General features: G+C 57.2%; 1 protein-coding gene across 1 annotated transcript in view; it reads left to right on the top strand.

The window, feature by feature from the left end:
• Positions 1–15,819, top strand: part of PGBD5 (piggyBac transposable element derived 5) — a gene marked incomplete at both ends in the record, with an annotated part of 88,064 nt that overhangs the window by 37,324 nt on the left and 34,921 nt on the right. The window lies entirely within an intron of this gene.

Genomic DNA, 15,819 nt, shown 5'->3' with positions numbered 1-15,819 from the left:
GTTTGGATGATCGTTATATTTTCTGTAGTCACCCAGGACCTCAAAGTGTAAGAACCCTGGCCAGTGGATGGAGCAGGTCGGGCGGGCTGAGTCCAGGAAGGTAAGGCCTCTCGTAGACACTCAGGCCAGCTCCAGGTTTGGTGGGAGGTAGGGAGCTGCCTGCCTCCTGGGTGACTTGGGATTCTCGCCTTAGCGAAGAATAAGTAATAAAAGAATAATAGGGCTTCCCTGGTGGCGCAGTGGTTGAGAATCCACCTGCCGATGCAGGGGACACGGGTTCGAGCCCCGATCTGGGAAGATCCCACATGCCGCAGAGCAATTAAGCCTGTGTGCCACAACTACTGATCCTGCGCTCTAGAGCCCGCGAGCCACAACTATTGAGCCCACATGCCATAACTACTGAAGCCCATTGCGCCTAGAGCCCGTGCTCCACAACAAGAGAAGCCACTGCAATGAGAAGCCTGCACACCGCAACGAAGAGTAGCCCCTGCTCGCCGCAACTAGAGAAAGCCCGCGTGCAGCAAGGAAGACCCAACGCAGCCAAAAATAAATAAATAAAAATAAATAATTTTTTTTTAAAAAAAGAATAATAAAACTACACAAAGCTTCTCCTCTGTAAAGTGTTCCTTTGGAACGATGCCTCCTTAGAAGGGAAGGAGTCTGTACAGCTTGGCCGTCCCACGGCCCTCCGCCCACGCTCTGCTCTCCATTGATTCCATGTCACATCAAGAGACTGTGGCTCGACCATGAAAATAATAACAACAGCAAGAGGAGGAGTGACCCATGGTTCCTGAGTGCATCCTGGTAAGTGCTAACTCATTTAATCCTCACAACAGCTCAGTGAGGTAGGTGGCCTGAGGCCCACAGAGGAGGCATCGCATTCAAGGTCACACAGCTAACAAGTGGCAGATTCACCCCTGCGCTGCTGGTGCCGGAGGCTTCACTCTCAACCCCCCATGGTCGTGGGAGGATGAAAAAGAAGTCTCATGTAGAAGCGCCCACGACGGCTTCTGACACTGGTGCCTGTTTGGAAAAGGGAAGAGAGACGCCCTCTCTTGCTTAGGTCTGCTCACATCCTCCTGGATGTTTTGCTATTTCATTGTGAGGTTCTTTGTGTGTCTGTGTGTATATGTGTGTGTATATATATATATATATATATATATATATATATATATAATTATTATTTTTTTTTTTTTGCGGCATGCGGGCCTCTCACTGTTGTGGCCTCTCCCGCTGTGGAGCACAGGCTCCGGACGCGCAGGCTCAGCGTCCGTGGCTCACGGGCCCAGCCGCTCCGCGGCATGTGGGATCCTCCCGGACCGGGGCACGAACCCGCGTCCCCTGCGTCGGCAGGCGGACTCTCAACCACTGCGCCGCCAGGGAAGCCCTTGTCTGTATTTAAAACACACAAACAGGAAGGGAAAGCTCAGATGAAAGCTCAAAGCCCAGCCCGAGCGGCCATCTCTCTCACATGTAAGGGGTTGCGAGGATGGAGAGTGTTTCTCCTTAGTGCATCTCCGGCGTCCAGCGTGGAAATGTCAACCTGGAAACCTGCTTTCTGATTTGGGGAGCAGCGCACAGCTGCTTAGAAGACAAGAGTCTGGGGTGCGGAGCTTCCCCGCCTCTCCCCTCATTGCTACACCCGCTCCTGCTGGGGCTCCTGCATTAGCATTTTGCCAACATCTGCTCAGGCTGCATTTTCTTCCCCAAGTCTTGACAAACAACACCCTTGGTTACAAAGAGGAGTATCTGTAACCAGTGGCAAGCACAAGCAGGTGCTTGACTACCATGTTAACTTTTGAGGGATTCTTATATTTTTCCATAAAAAATTTACCCCCTGAGGTCTGGACTGCATTCAGTCTCCATAAGTTGGGTGTTTTGGCTTGTCCGCTCGCTAATTCCTTCTTAGAAACTTAGGTCGGGGAGGTGGAATCCCAAAGAGGAAAAAGGGGCTGGAAGTCTCTGGAAGCCTCTGAAGAGCTCTGGCCCCAGGGCCCTCTGCCCCTCGCCGCCCAGTGGGAGTGCTGTAGGCAGTGAGCTGGAGCCTGGGGGCCGCGGGCTTTAGAAGGGGGGCCTGGGGCTCGACTTCTCTCCTGCTCATGTGGCCTCCTGTCTAAGGAGTAGAAGTTGGTGCTCGAGGCAGATAGGCCGTGATGCACAGAGTATCACTGTAGAAAGGATTCTAGAAACCCCCTAATCCCACTCTAGCTTTACAAGTGAAACCAACCCTTTGCCTTGAAAGGAAGGGTAGAAGGACACCAGGACCTCAAGTGCCCAGTCTTTAAAATGTCATTTGCTCTTCTTTTTCTAATTTTAAAGGCCATATATTTAATTATATCCATTAGTCCCAGAAATCACATTCAGAATAGTATGAAAAATGGAAATCGCTTAAAATGGCGGCCCTGCCCCTGGTCACCTGCCCCCACAGCAAGCATTGCTTGTGAGTCAGCACCACCTTCCCCCAGCCCCAGACAGGGCTTCAGAATCCTCCTTGACATGTGTACAGGCAGCTGCTAACTACTGGAATTGACACGAGCTCTGGACAGGGATTGACACCTATGCTGAAGTGGAGGGTGAGGTCCTCTTCTGTTCACTCCTGGGGAGGTGAGCGCCCGTGTATGCGCTGGGTGTCGGGTGGCACCTGCACAGATGGGTTTTGGACACACCCTGGGCGATACAAAGGCTACAAATCTTAGCCCCGCTTTGTGTCATTCTCCATACCTACTAGCCACTCTGCCACTGGAGTGATTTAGGAAGTTGAAGCCTTTGATAGTCACTAAAGCCTTTATTAAAATGAAAACCCCCGTGGGAAGCGTCATACCTGAAGGTGTTCTCTGCTGGAACTTCAGTTCTCTAATAAGATCCTGGCAGAGCTGCAGAGCTGGAGTCGTGAGGGACAGACGGGGGTGGGAGACGCACCATGGAGAAAGGCTGGGCCGGCAGGAGGTGCCGGGAGGCCCTAGGCCACCTGCTGCAGGTCATCCTCACCCGGCTGACCACAGTGAGGCTCTCTGGAAGGGACCTGTGCGTCGTGTATGCTGATTGGCGTCTGGTTATGAACAGGGGTGAGTGGAGTACTAACTTCATCCCCGTCGACATTTAGCCAGCGGAGTCTGTTGCAGAGAGCATCTCTCTAAGGAAGATATGACGTAATCCGAGTTTCTATAGGAGGAGGACAGCCTTTCTGCATCTGCTCCAATTGGAAGGGCTACCATTGGAAAGGTGCATTCTGTGCTCTTAGCACGTATGTGGGGCGAGCTCCTTACCAAATGAGAGGACAACAGGGGGACGGTAGTGGGGAGACACGTAGGGCATTTGCTAGGTGTGGTTTATAGTGTTCTGGGTCTCCTAACTGCTTTCACTGTTGATTATTCACTCTAGTTTTTTATCTTTATGCATGAAAATGAGGAATCGTTGTGTATGTGCTTTGCAATTGGCCTTTCTGGTGTGGAGTCACCCTTAACAGGAAGGAAATCTAAACAACGCAGTAGCTCCAAAAGTGCCGGGTCTGCGTGGTCTGGGTGGTGTGACGTGTCGGAGGGCGCGCTGAGCTGAGAGCACCCTGCTCTTCCTGGGCTCACAACGTTACAAGTGCAGCTGCCTGTGCGCCGTGGGCCTTCGCCTGCCTGGAAGACCCGCTCCTCTCTTATGAGACGCTTAGGTGATAGAGCTCACTCACCTTGGCTGGGGAGGGCTGCCCCACAACGGGACCTGTTACTGCCTTCCGTCCCCCCAGCCCGCGTCCTCGTGCTCGGTGCCCAGGGAGCTGGTGCAAGGCTGGATGGCACTTGGGGCGCTGTGGTGGGAGGCGTGCTTCCGTGACGGGGCAGCGGCATGGAGTCAGGAGGCAACTAGGGCTCACGCTCGGGCTCTGACCTTCAACAGTTGGCCCGAGGTCTGTGTCTCTTCTTCCTCATCTGTAAAACTTCCTTAGAAATGTGGTGCTAACATACGTGAGTCTCCAGTGCAGCTCTGGGCACATCACCAGCCCTAAATGAAGGTCCCCTCCCCATACCGGACACCTCAAACTTAGGTACGTTGTGGAATTAAAGGATGTACCTCAGAGGCTCCCCTCCTGAAGGAATAATCTGACTACTGTCCAGCTTGAACAGACCTGTTGGGCACGTGACAACTGGCTCTGGGTTTCTGTTCTCAGGTTCTCTGAAGCCGGGCCTCAGTGGCGGTCACCTTTGCGCCTTCTGTTCCTCAAAGACTAAGTCTTTTTTTTTTTTTTCCTGCATTTTTGAGTGTTTTATTTATATCAAATTGGATAAAATGTGTGTATTTCTCAGACAGAAAAGACATGTCGAGGTAGAAATGTACCTTTCCACTATTCATGGGTGCACAAGCACATGGGGAGATTGTAGAAGTGCAGATTGTGATGCAGTAGGTCCGGTAGGCCCGAGTTCTATTTTTTTGGGGGGGGGGTGGTTTTGAGTAATGTTTATTTAAAATTTTTATTTCCTTGTATCATTTTTTTTTTTTTTTACTTCTTTATTAGAGTATAATTGCTTTACGATGGTGTGTTAGTTTCTAAAAGTATGGAACGCTTCACGAATTTGCGTGTCATCTTCGAGCAGGGGCCATGCTAATCTTCTCTGTATCGTTCCAGTTTTATAGTATATGTGCTGCCGAAGCGAGCACGACCAAGTATTTCTTAAACGTCCCTGAATCCTTTAGAATTCAGGCGTCGCTGGTTGTCTTTCCAGTGGCCAGGGGCTGGGCCCACGGCAGCAGGTGGGCCTTCCAGGCAGAGTGGCCCACGATGCACAGGTGATCGTGTTTCTAGAGCAGGTCTCATCCGGGTAATTTGTCCTACCGATAATTTTCGTACAAACTTCATCCTGAAACTGCATGATTTAAAGCTGAGGAAAAAATAACATTGCCACGAGATGGGCGACAAGAATAGCATTTGTGTTGGAAAACAAACTGCAGTTTAAAACGGCGGACACTTGTCCAAGCTCGTGCTGCCGTGGACAGCCGGGCACTGGTGCCCGGACGTGGGTTTGATCAGGTGATGGTGGAGCTCCTGGTGAAGGGAGAGGGCTCGGTCCCAGGTCGGGGTCTGTGGGCGCCCAGCCCCACCCAGACCCAGAAGGGGAAAGGAGGTCCTGGTGACACAGCCTTCGCCAAGGGCCGCCCCCTGGGCCGAAGCTGGCGGTCCCGCCAACATGGGCCATCGAGGGGCAGCTCTGGGCAAACACATGCGAACCCTCAGCCTCTCTGCCTCACTGCCGCAGAGGCGGCCTTGTGCTTACACGTAGAAACATCAGGGTCATATAGGTCTTTGTTAAGTAAAATAAACGTGATTTATTTCTACTTACTGATAAATATATGAATATCTCCCTGGGCAGCGTTTGTGGAGTTGGGCTCCGGAGTGTGGCCTGAAAGGGGAAAGGCTACCAGCAGGCCAGAGGCCGGAGTCACCCCAGCTCACTCACTGTGACCGTGACCGTCTCTGGTCTTTGTTTCCTGGTGGGAAAGTGAGGCGGATGTGCCATCTGTCTTGGAGGCCACGGGGTGACCAGCGGGACGGGGTCAGCCTGGGCCCACAGCGTCTCCGGGGTCGCCCTCCGCGTCTGCACCTGCAGCGTCCTGCCCGTCCCCGCCCGGCCTCCACGCCGAGAGCGGGGATCCCGGGCCCGTGCTGCTTGTCCCTCACTTGCCCAGGCTTTTTCTCCCTCCCCCCGCCTCAGGGCCTGGTTCTCCATCCCAGCACCCCTTTCCTTATCTCCTGCGTTCTCTCTCCCGCCAGGGTGTGGGCGGGTGTGCAGGGAATTAGAGGGATCGCCTCAGCATCCGGGGACCAAGCGGCTCCTGTGCCTTCATTTGCGCTGAGACAGGGCCGGCACCGGCTGTCTGTCCGTCTGTGGGGCGCCGCGGGGCCCTGGGGTAGTAGAAGCTACAGCCCTGTGCTGTTGCGGCTTCCTCCTAACCCCAGCTACTCTGCAGCACCCCCTTGTCCCCAGCACACGCAGACGCTCGGAGTAAATCCAGAGGGACTGACGGTGGAGAAGGAGGAGGACGGTGTGCGGGTCTGCAGACCTGGGCTGTGTGGCCTCAAGTGACTGACGAGTCTGTAAGAGGGGGTAATGGATCGCACCAGTGATTCTAAGCCAGGAGAGAGAGAGAGAGAGAGAGAGAGAGAGAGAGAGAGAGAGAGAGAGTGTGTGTGTGTGTGTGTGTGTGTGTGTGTGTGTGTGTGTGTGTGTGTGTGTGTGTGTCGGGGCGTTGCCCAAGAGAACCAGGGTGGGGGGCTATCACCCATGTCCTGCAGGTCCGCCTGCAGAGGGAGTCCAGTGCCACCCACCTCCCCATCACTGCGTGCACGGACCAGGCGGAGCCCGCTGCCCTCTGGGGAGGGGAGCCTGGGAGCCAGCAGTGCCTGGAATGTAGGGGCCAGCAGAGCACGGACCAGCTGTCCCCGCCCACCCCCGCCCATCGGTGATCTAACGGCCGTCATGTCCATATACATCCTTGACCAACTGCTGCTCAGGCCGGGCTGGGCCCCGGAGAGGAGGTCCAGGTTTGACCTTCCGAGGCCCGCTGTCTGGGGCAGGCTGCCGCGTGACCGTTACTTTCTCATTTGGCTTGGCAAGGGCCGGACCGTTTCCCTGGGGGCCTCGCAGGGCCTCTGGCTTCTCCAGACTCATCCTCTCTGGCCTGTGGCTGCGATGTTGCAGGGCTCGGGGCCAGCCTGCGCCACTTGCTTCTGGTTTGTCTGCTTCTTCAGGCTCCCGGCATTTTTTCAGTGCCGAGACAGGATTCCCAAAACGGCGCGTTTTCTGTGCGCGGCCCAGCGTGTGTGTCTCCGTAGCGACGTATTTAATCTCATGTGTAGGTAAGCACAAAGGGCCACATCTAGGGTCCTGAGGCCCGGGTCCCTCACCTCTTTGGCTACACACACACACTGCATGCACGCACACACAGGTGCCTGGTAAGGGTCCCCGGCTCCAGGACCTGCCCCTTTGTCTTCCCCCTCCTTCCTCGGGTTCCATAACCCCAACCCTCGATGCTCTTGACCTCCTCTGTTTACTGCCCTCAAATCCTAAAGAGCCGTTTCCCTTTCACTCCCTCGTTCCCTCATTCATTCATCACTCACCCGACAAGGTATCTACTGAGCACCTCCCGTGGGCCAGACGGTGTTCTAGGCAGTGAAGGTGCAACAGGGAACAGAAGAGACAGACCCCCGCCCGTGGACCCTACACGCACCCCTTCTGTTACCCTCTCTCCCGGGAGTCACCGTAAGTGACAGAATCACCCTGACCTCCCCGACAGTATCCTAACAATATCCACGACTTCCTGTTGGTACACCCCCGCCGGCGTTCAGGGAGGGGCCGTTTCACGTCAGCAGCACACAGTTCTTTCTGCGGATCTCCTTCAGCCACGAGGAGACCTCCCAAGCCCACGTGCGCGCCGGTGGTTGGCTTCCAGCTTTCCCTCCTTTCTCCTGATCAGCCGCTGTCTCACAGCCATCCTCACGGTCAGAGCTTCATCACGTACGTGGAGGGTCGCAAGCAACCACAAAGCCAGAGGGACCCACCGTGTGGGGCGTCTGTGCCCCCGTGCGCAGGGGCATCGGGGCGAGGCTCTCCGGCGCGTCTTTCCCCAGGTCAGGTGACCTCACACGAGTTGTTCCCGTGAGCCTGAGCCTCCACAGCTGCGATGTGGGCAGCCCAGTGCCTCCTTGGTTGACCGTTGCAAGAGGAAAATACTGCCAGTTACACGCCTGCCGTGGTGCTTGATGCCAAGAAGACCCTCCACCAGCGCCTCAGGGTCTTCTGTCCTGTCAAGGGCGCCCTTCTAGAAGCCTAGGGTGGTGACATCCTTTTCACTGCTTCTGCCCCGGCGCCTGACGGCGTAGTCCGCTTCTGTCACCTCTCGTGGAGAAGGGACTAGCGTGGTCCAGGGTGGTTTGGGGGGTGCGGGTGAGGTTGCCATGTTACCTGGAACTGGCCAGGGCTGGCAGCAAGTTGGGAACCTCAGTGGCCTCAGCTGAGCCCTCATGAACGGGAGGAGGTAGGTCTGGGGAAGGAGCCTGAGGAATAAACAGTGTCCCGGGTGGATGGAAGTCGGGCACGGACCCGATGCGACTGGGGCTGAAGAGCTGCAGTGGGTGTGTTGGCATCAGGGAAGATCTGGGAAGCGATGGGGGACGTTAACTCGGCATCCGGGTGGCCCATCCTCCCTGGCCACTCTGCACGAACTGGGGCTGGAGGTGGGCAGGCCTTGGACTGCTCGTCACCACCACGTCCCTCCCCCATCAGGTGCTCCCCAAGTGGGAAAGTGTCCTTCTGTCCTTTCTGTACCCAAGCAGAGCTTTCAAAATACAGCCTCGTGTGAAAAATAGACACGGTGTCTAAATGAAACACAAAGTGTGGTCGCCAAGCCTGCTGTTCTGTCACAGCCATCTGGTACGCGAGCTCCTGGAAGAGGGACAGGGGCCGGGGATGCGGGGTTCACGGATGCCGTCCGCAGGTGGCGAGGCGCTGTTACTGGGCGTCGGGCGTGTGCGACGCACCTTAGGCTCCTGACCTACGTCGCCCCACTTCATCCTCATCCAAACCCTGAATTTCATACTGTTATCTTCCCTTTACCGACTTGGAGACTGCAGATCACAGTGCTGTAGACTGAGCGTTTGTGCCCCCCAGATTCATACGCTGAAACCTAACGCCCAGTGTGATGGTGTTGGGAGGTGCTCAGGTCATGAGGGTGGAGCCCTCGTGATGGGATGTGTGCCTTATAAAAGAGACCCAGAGAGCTCCCTGGTCCCCTCCCCATACAGCGAGGAAACAGACCCCTATGAACCAGAAGGCGGCCGTCACCTCGCCGGACATCGAATCTGCCTGCACTCGATCTGACCCTGCACTTTTGGCCTCCGGAACTGTGACAAGTACATTTCTGTTGTTTGAGCCCCTGCCTGTGGTATTCTGTTGTAGCAGCCCAAACAGACCAAGACAGAGAGGTTAAGCAATGTGCCCCAGGTCGCACGCCTGGCGAGTCATGGGGACCTGGGCCCAGTGCGGGCTGTCCTCAGCGTGTCTGGACAGCAGCTATTTCAGAATGACGATATGAGACTTCTATGCGATTATTGACATTCCTCAAGATAACTTACATCATCGTCTTGTTGTTTCGTTAGTCTTGGAAGGGAGATGATGCAAGTTACCAATGAGAAGCTGAGACCCAGAGAAACAGCAGCTTCCCGGAGGTTCAGGTAGACGAGAGCCTGGAGCAGGGCAGCTCCCGACCCAGCCCCAGCCCCAGAGACCCAGCCCCAGACCCAGAGACCCAGACCCAGCCTTAGACCCAGACCCAGAGACCCAGCCCCAGCCCCAGCCCCAGCCCCAGAGACCCAGCCCCAGCCCCAGCCCCAGCCCCAGAGACCCAGACCCAGCCTTAGACCCAGACCCAGAGACCCAGCCCCAGCCCCAGCCCCAGCCCCAGCCCCAGAGACCCAGCCCCAGCCCCAGCCCCAGCCCCAGAGACCCAGACCCAGCCTTAGACCCAGACCCAGAGACCCAGCCCCAGACCCAGACCCAGACCCAGACCCAGAGACCCAGACCCAGCCCCAGAGACCCAGCCCTAGCCCCAGAGACCCAGCCCCAGCCCCAGAGACCCAGCCCCAGCCCCAGCCCCAGACCCAGACCCAGCCCTAGACCCAGCCCCAGCCCCAGCCCCAGAGACCCAGCCCCAGACCCAGCCCCAGACCCAGCCCTAGACCCAGCCCCAGAGACCCAGACCTAGACCCAGAGACCCAGCCCCAGCACCAACCCCAGAGACCCAAACCCAGAGACCCAGACCCAGCCCCAGAGACCCAGCCCTAGACCCAGACCCAGAGACCCAGCCCCAGCACCAACCCCAGAGACCCAGACCCAGACCCAGCCCCAGAGACCCAGACCCAGCCCCAGAGACCCAGCCCCAGCACCAACCCCAGAGACCCAGACCCAGACCCAGCCCCAGAGACCCAGCCCCAGCCCCAGAGACCCAGCCCCAGCACCAGAGACCCAGACCCAGCCCCAGAGACCCAGACCCAGACCCAGACCGAGAGGCAGCCCCAGACCCAGGGCCAGCCCCAGCCCCAGCCCCAGCCCCAGACCAGCCCCAGCCCCAGCCCCAGCCCCAGCTGTGCGCAGCTCTTCCTCAACCCTTACCACCACCCCACCCCCCAGCACTAAGGGAGAGGGGAAGCTGTGTGTTGGTGCCCAAGTATCTTAGTGGGATGAGCCTGGTCCAGGGCGGGCGGTGGGTCGGGAATGAGCCTGGGGGGAGGGTGGGTGCAGGGTGAGCCTGGGCCAGGCTTTCTCAGTAGCGTGGACTGTTGAAGGCCACAGCACGCTGGGCATGGCAGACCTCACAGACTCACAGATTGTCGCAGAATAGCCTTGTTGCCTCCTGGCCTTTGGGCTACTGCCAGTAAAGCAGTTACAGTGACATCTGTCGTTCGTGTGACCTCTGCGTCTGCTCTGTGGCGTCATCACCTTGCTACTCACGCTGAGAACCAGATCCGGTCGGAGGGGGAGGAATTCCTGTTCTGTCTGTACAAACATGTCTGACCTGATCTCTCTTCACGAACGGAGTCCAAAGAATAGTTTGTGCACGTGAGCTTGACTGTAGAGACACCGCTGCTCCAGACAGAGAGGACACGGTCGGGCTGGGGGGTTCCCCGGGCCCAGGGGAGCGGGCACTGCCGTCCTTTCTCTCCAGGGCTGTCTTAGCTCAGTGCACGTGGAGATGGGCACGGCCACCTCTGCCCAGCAGAGCGCTCCCAGGAGACCCCTCGGAGCAGGTTGACTTCAGGTGGAGGAACTCGAGTTGGCTGTCACACAGAAATCTGAACGTTTCGTGTGAAATAGGGCTTTCTTACGTGTGTGTATGGGCCTCATACAGTGAGTGTTTCTGAAGGTGACACGTCGGGCTCGGGTGCATGTCACCCCTTGTCTGTGTACCTGCGCTTTGCCACATGACGTCTAGTCAAGGTTCTGGATTTAGTGTCTCCATTAGCCCACTAGCCTCTTTCTGTAGGGACTCCACGCTGCTATTCTATGGTCTGTTCGCTGTGAACAGCATCAACTCAGGTGCCCGGCGCCAAAACTGTTTTCTTTGTGTGGTCAACTGCTTTGCCAACCACTGTGCTGCATTAGCTCGAGGAAGACCACACGCACGCACACGCACACACGTGCACAGTTTACTGTTACGCGTCCCTAACGAGGAAGCCCCACAGCTGACACGTTACGTGACTGATGCGGTTCTTGGGGTTTTCTGGCCAGGTTTCTGCAGGTTTTCTAACGGCCTTAGATGTTCCTCTGTTGGAAGACACCATTTAGGGGACTGTAGCACTGATCTGAGCTCATTTCCGTATGTTGGTAAGCGTTGCAGATCAGGCCTAAACGGAAGGGGAGCCTTGGTGCTGCCTACAGCCGCCTGGTGACATAGGGCAGCGTATCCCCCTTCCCCCTGCCACACATCCAGGGACGTCGGGAACACAGCCGGGACTCCTACCCCTGCCTGGAGACCCCTTGATCCGGCTGTGAATTGCATTCGTTGCCTGTCACTTAGCTGTGAGCAAAAGTTACGCAAGGGAAGAGGCTTTAGAGCTCTCCCGTGGCCGCCTGGCTGCGTCCTGCAGTGGAGACTTAGACCTCAAGTGTTTGTCAGACAGCTGGCTTGTCCTGCCTATCAGCCACCGGGGGAAGGAGAGCAGGATGCGAGAGACAGGACGATTACGTCCACCGAAGATGAAGACCAGCTGCAGCTGGCAATGAGAACAACGGGTCCGCCTGTCTTCTGCGTTACCCATTTATGGACTGTTGCCTTAAGGTTTTTCAGTGTCTCCAGTGAGAGGAATATTTTTGTGATGATGCAGGATGTTCCCGTTATATTTTTTTATTAATTTTTTTTTGGCCGCATTGGGTCTTTGTTGCTGCATGCAGGCTTTCTCCAGTTGCGGCAACGGGGGCTACTCTTCGTTGCGGTGTGTGGGCTTCTCATTGCGGGGGCTTCTCTTGTTGCAGAGCACAGGCTCTAGGCATGGGCTTCAGTAGTTGTGGCACGTGGGCTCAGTAGTTGTGGCACGTGGGCTTAGTTGCTCCGCGGCATGTGGCATCTTCCCGGACCAGGGCTCAAACCCATGTCCCCTGAATTGGCAGGCGGATTCTTAACCCCTGCGCCACCAGGGAAGTCCTCCCGTTATATTTTTATACCGTTTGATTTGGCCTGGAGATAAGTTTTTTTTTTATTTTTAAACCGTTAATTCAAAATACTTTGTTCCTCATATATGTCGCAAAACTGCTGACTGTTTGTACCCCAAAGTGCCAGTGTATGCAAAATGCCAATCTCATCTCAAAATGAAAGCTTCAGTCTCTAAAAGGTTACGCTTTCGAAAGCACACAAAGCCAGGCTTTTCTTCCAGACAGGGCAGAGGTGGGGGTCAGTGCCACACGCGGGGTGCCCGCTGCCTCGGGTCTGGGTGGTGCAGTGCGTGGAGGGAAGGGAGCAGCTGGAGAAGCTCCTTGGGGACCGGGACCCACACCCCAGCGGGCCTCAGGGCGGACTGGCCAGGACCAGCCATTGTCTGACTTCCACTCACTCTAGGGTGGTTATTACTCCAATCGGATTGGTAAGGAAACTGAGGCACAGAGAGGTTATGTGGCCTGCCTAAGGTCACACAGCCAGCAGCTGTGGACAGGGAAGGGGGAAAAGGCATCAGAAGACGCAGAAGGGCCGGGGGGAGTTCTGCAGTGGTTTCCCTCAATCCAGGAAGGGAGGGAGGGAGGAAATTAAACCCAACAAGATCCCAAGCCAGCTCACCGAAGCTGGGCACCTGGTAGGTGTCTGTGACGCGCCCCTTCCCACATCCTGTCCCACCCAGGGCTCACCTGGCCACCCCAGCTTGGTGTCCTCAGGGAGGTGCAGCCAGGGGTGTGCCAGCTCTGCCCCACCCTGCCCGCCCACTCAGGCCTCCTGTTACACACAGAAGCTGCTGGCTGACCTGGCCTCTCCACCAGGCATTAGCACGGGGGGCTGCTGTCCAGACACCAGACCCTGCCTAGGGGGCTCAGCACCGATGCCCCTTCTCATTGGTGGGCGTGGCTCCTTCCTCCCTGCCACTCACGTTCCATCCACCACCAGCGGGAATGTGTTGAACATACCGTGTACTGGGCTCCAAGGCGGCAGGGTGATAGGACGGCCTCGACCTCTGAGGGTGGGGCAGCAGAGGCAGGCCACAGCAAGTGTCAGTCCCTAAGGAAACCACCGTAGGCTGATGAACATAAGCGGGGAGACCAAGTGGGGGCCGAGACTGAGAAGCCCGGCGCTGGTCAGCTTGCAGTTGGGTGGGCAGGAAAGCCTACCGGGGATGCTCAGGGAATCCAGAGGCCAGGAGGGCTTCGTCCCCGCAGACGGGCCTGCGTGGACGCAGGGCCTGTGGTGGGAAGAGATGCCGGGGCCCAGGCCTGACACCAGCTCCACCTGCCCGGCATGCAGCGCGGCCCAGGCGAGTCTGGGGGTGGGGCATGCAGGGCCCTGCACCCTGAGCGCTTGGGGAGGAATGTGGTTCTGCTTTAAGTGCAGTGGGCGCTCGTGGGGGCGTTTTCCTTACGCAGCGGGTACTGTACTCCGGTTTATGTCTTTAAAATAATTTCCCTGTTGCTGTCAGTTATTTGGGGAGGGGGGATGCCCGTGCGGGAGGCTGCTTTAATCGTCCGGGCCAGAGGTGGCGGCCGCGTGGGAGGGCGGGCTGCATGCGCTGGTTGGTGGGCACGGTGTGGCGGTGAGGGTGGCAGGACGTGCCGCAGGGGTGGGCGTGGGCTGCAGGAGGCGCAGGACCCACGGTGGTCCAGGTGTCTGGCCCAGGTAACCGGGGGGCCGGTGGGGAGGAGCGGAGGGTGGGGGGCGCAGTGGGGGCCTGGGGTTTCGGTCCAGACACCGTTAGCTTACGGTATCAGCCTGCGTGCCAGTCCTGGTGCCAGCAGAAGTGATCAGTGGATGTGACCGCTTCTGCATGGAGGCTCCCGGGCTCAGGCCGCCCCCACTGCCCCCTCGCCTGTAGTCCGTGCCCGTGCCCAGCACACCTGCAGGGGGACCAGGGGAGGAGCCCGAGAAGCACAGGGATGGGCCGTGGCCACCCTTCCCGCTCCGTTGGGTCCCCGCCGGGTCTCAGTGACTTCAGGAGCTGCCCAGACCTCCCCCACTCTGCGGCAGCGAGGACCCCCTGAGGTGTGGTCCGTTGTGCTCACGGTGCCAGCCCAGGTCCCGTGCCCCTCGACGCCTCGAGCCGCTTACCCTCCTCCCGGGGCCTTTGCACGAGATGTTCTCTCTGCCCGAAATACTCTGCAACGTCTGCAGCCCCGCCCCACGGGCTGATGACTTTCCACCCATGAAGCCCAGCTCGCGTGGCCCCTTCAGGGAGCCTCCCGGACCCTGTCCCCAGGCCCTGGAGTCAGGGTCCCCTCGTGGGCACAGCCTTCCCCAGCCTGACATCACTGGGTCACTCTCCGTGGCCTGCTCCCCTCACCCCATCGAGAACGTCTGGGGAGGGAATACCGGTCGCACTCCTTTCTGTTCCCAGGGTCACCACGACGTTTTTCACTGAATGGTGATTCCCTGCCACCCTCGAGTGACCGTCCCCTTTCCAAACAGCACATCTGCTTTTGTAGCCGCTGCTGAGAAGGGGGGTTAGGGTTTCCTCGCATGCGGTGGGCTGGGGAGTCTCTGAGCGACTGTCGGGGCCCCCCGGTCTGCAGGCCTGCTGCCACATCCTGGGTTTGATCCCCTGGAGGCCGAGGGAGCCAGGTGGGTGGTGGCGATGGGGCCTTGAAGGAGCGGCGTGGTGACACGATGGGGTGGGTGGCCGTGAGGAGGGAGGGGAGGGAGACGGCTGTGTGAGTTTATAAGAGGGTATCAGCTACTTCCCGGTTTCTTCATTAAGCGGTCGGCCAGGCCCCTGTGTGAATTCATTTTGAAATGGTCTGAGAGGCAAAACGACTTTAAACATAACTTTTGGAAGAGAACATTTCATTCTGCTTACTCAGCATGATGTAGCCATTAAAATGCTGGTTTGCCTCCTTTTTGAAAGCTACCCCTGAATAATTTATGGCCTCACCTACTGCAAGGTTCGCGGAAATAAAATGATTTCAGTCAGGGCGGCCGTGGAGTCGCCTTCCCGGCCTCATTGTCAGGTCAGCCAGGGCGGTGCCCGTGGCACCAGGACCGCCTGGAGCCCTTCCAAGAAACGACTGGTGAGCAAGAATATGGTGGCCGCTTTGCTCTCTGGGCCTTGGTTTCTTCTTCTGTAAAATGAGGGCAGTTAGAGCATTCTAAAGCCCTCAGCCCGCCATCAATGGATTTCTGTAGATAACGTCTCAGTAAAGGTTACCCAGTTGTAGGTACCTCCGTAGGGCCAGGCACTGTGCGCGGTGCATCCCCTGCGTCCCCCGTTCAGCCTGCCCCACACGACAGCCTGGCAAAGCAGCTATTACTGTGCCCACTTTATGAACGGGAGGGATGAAGAAATCTATCCAAGGCCGTGCAGTTAGCGAGCAGTAAATTTAGGGTTGCACGTCCCAGATCTGTCCATCTGCGTTTAAGACCTGGGATGCCTCGTGTACACTGTCAGTCTTAATTTTGCTGTAGAAAAGTTGTTTTTCAGAGACTGCCTAATTCAGTCGTAGAGGAAAGTTGGGGGTAGGCTGGGGGTGAGTTTAAGCTTCCAAAGAACGTGCACAGCTTTTATTAGAAGTCACTATGAGGATGCAGTAGAAGCAAAGCTTGCCCCTTCAAGTCTCTACATGCTGTTAGCCTGGCTTACATGGAGTTGAAAGC

This window comes from Grampus griseus (assembly GCF_964374135.1).
Source record: "Grampus griseus genome assembly, chromosome: 16".
NCBI classification, from domain to species: Eukaryota; Metazoa; Chordata; class Mammalia; order Artiodactyla; family Delphinidae; genus Grampus; species Grampus griseus.
Note: the sequence above shows the minus strand (reverse complement) of the source record. Positions and strands in the feature narration are given on the sequence as shown.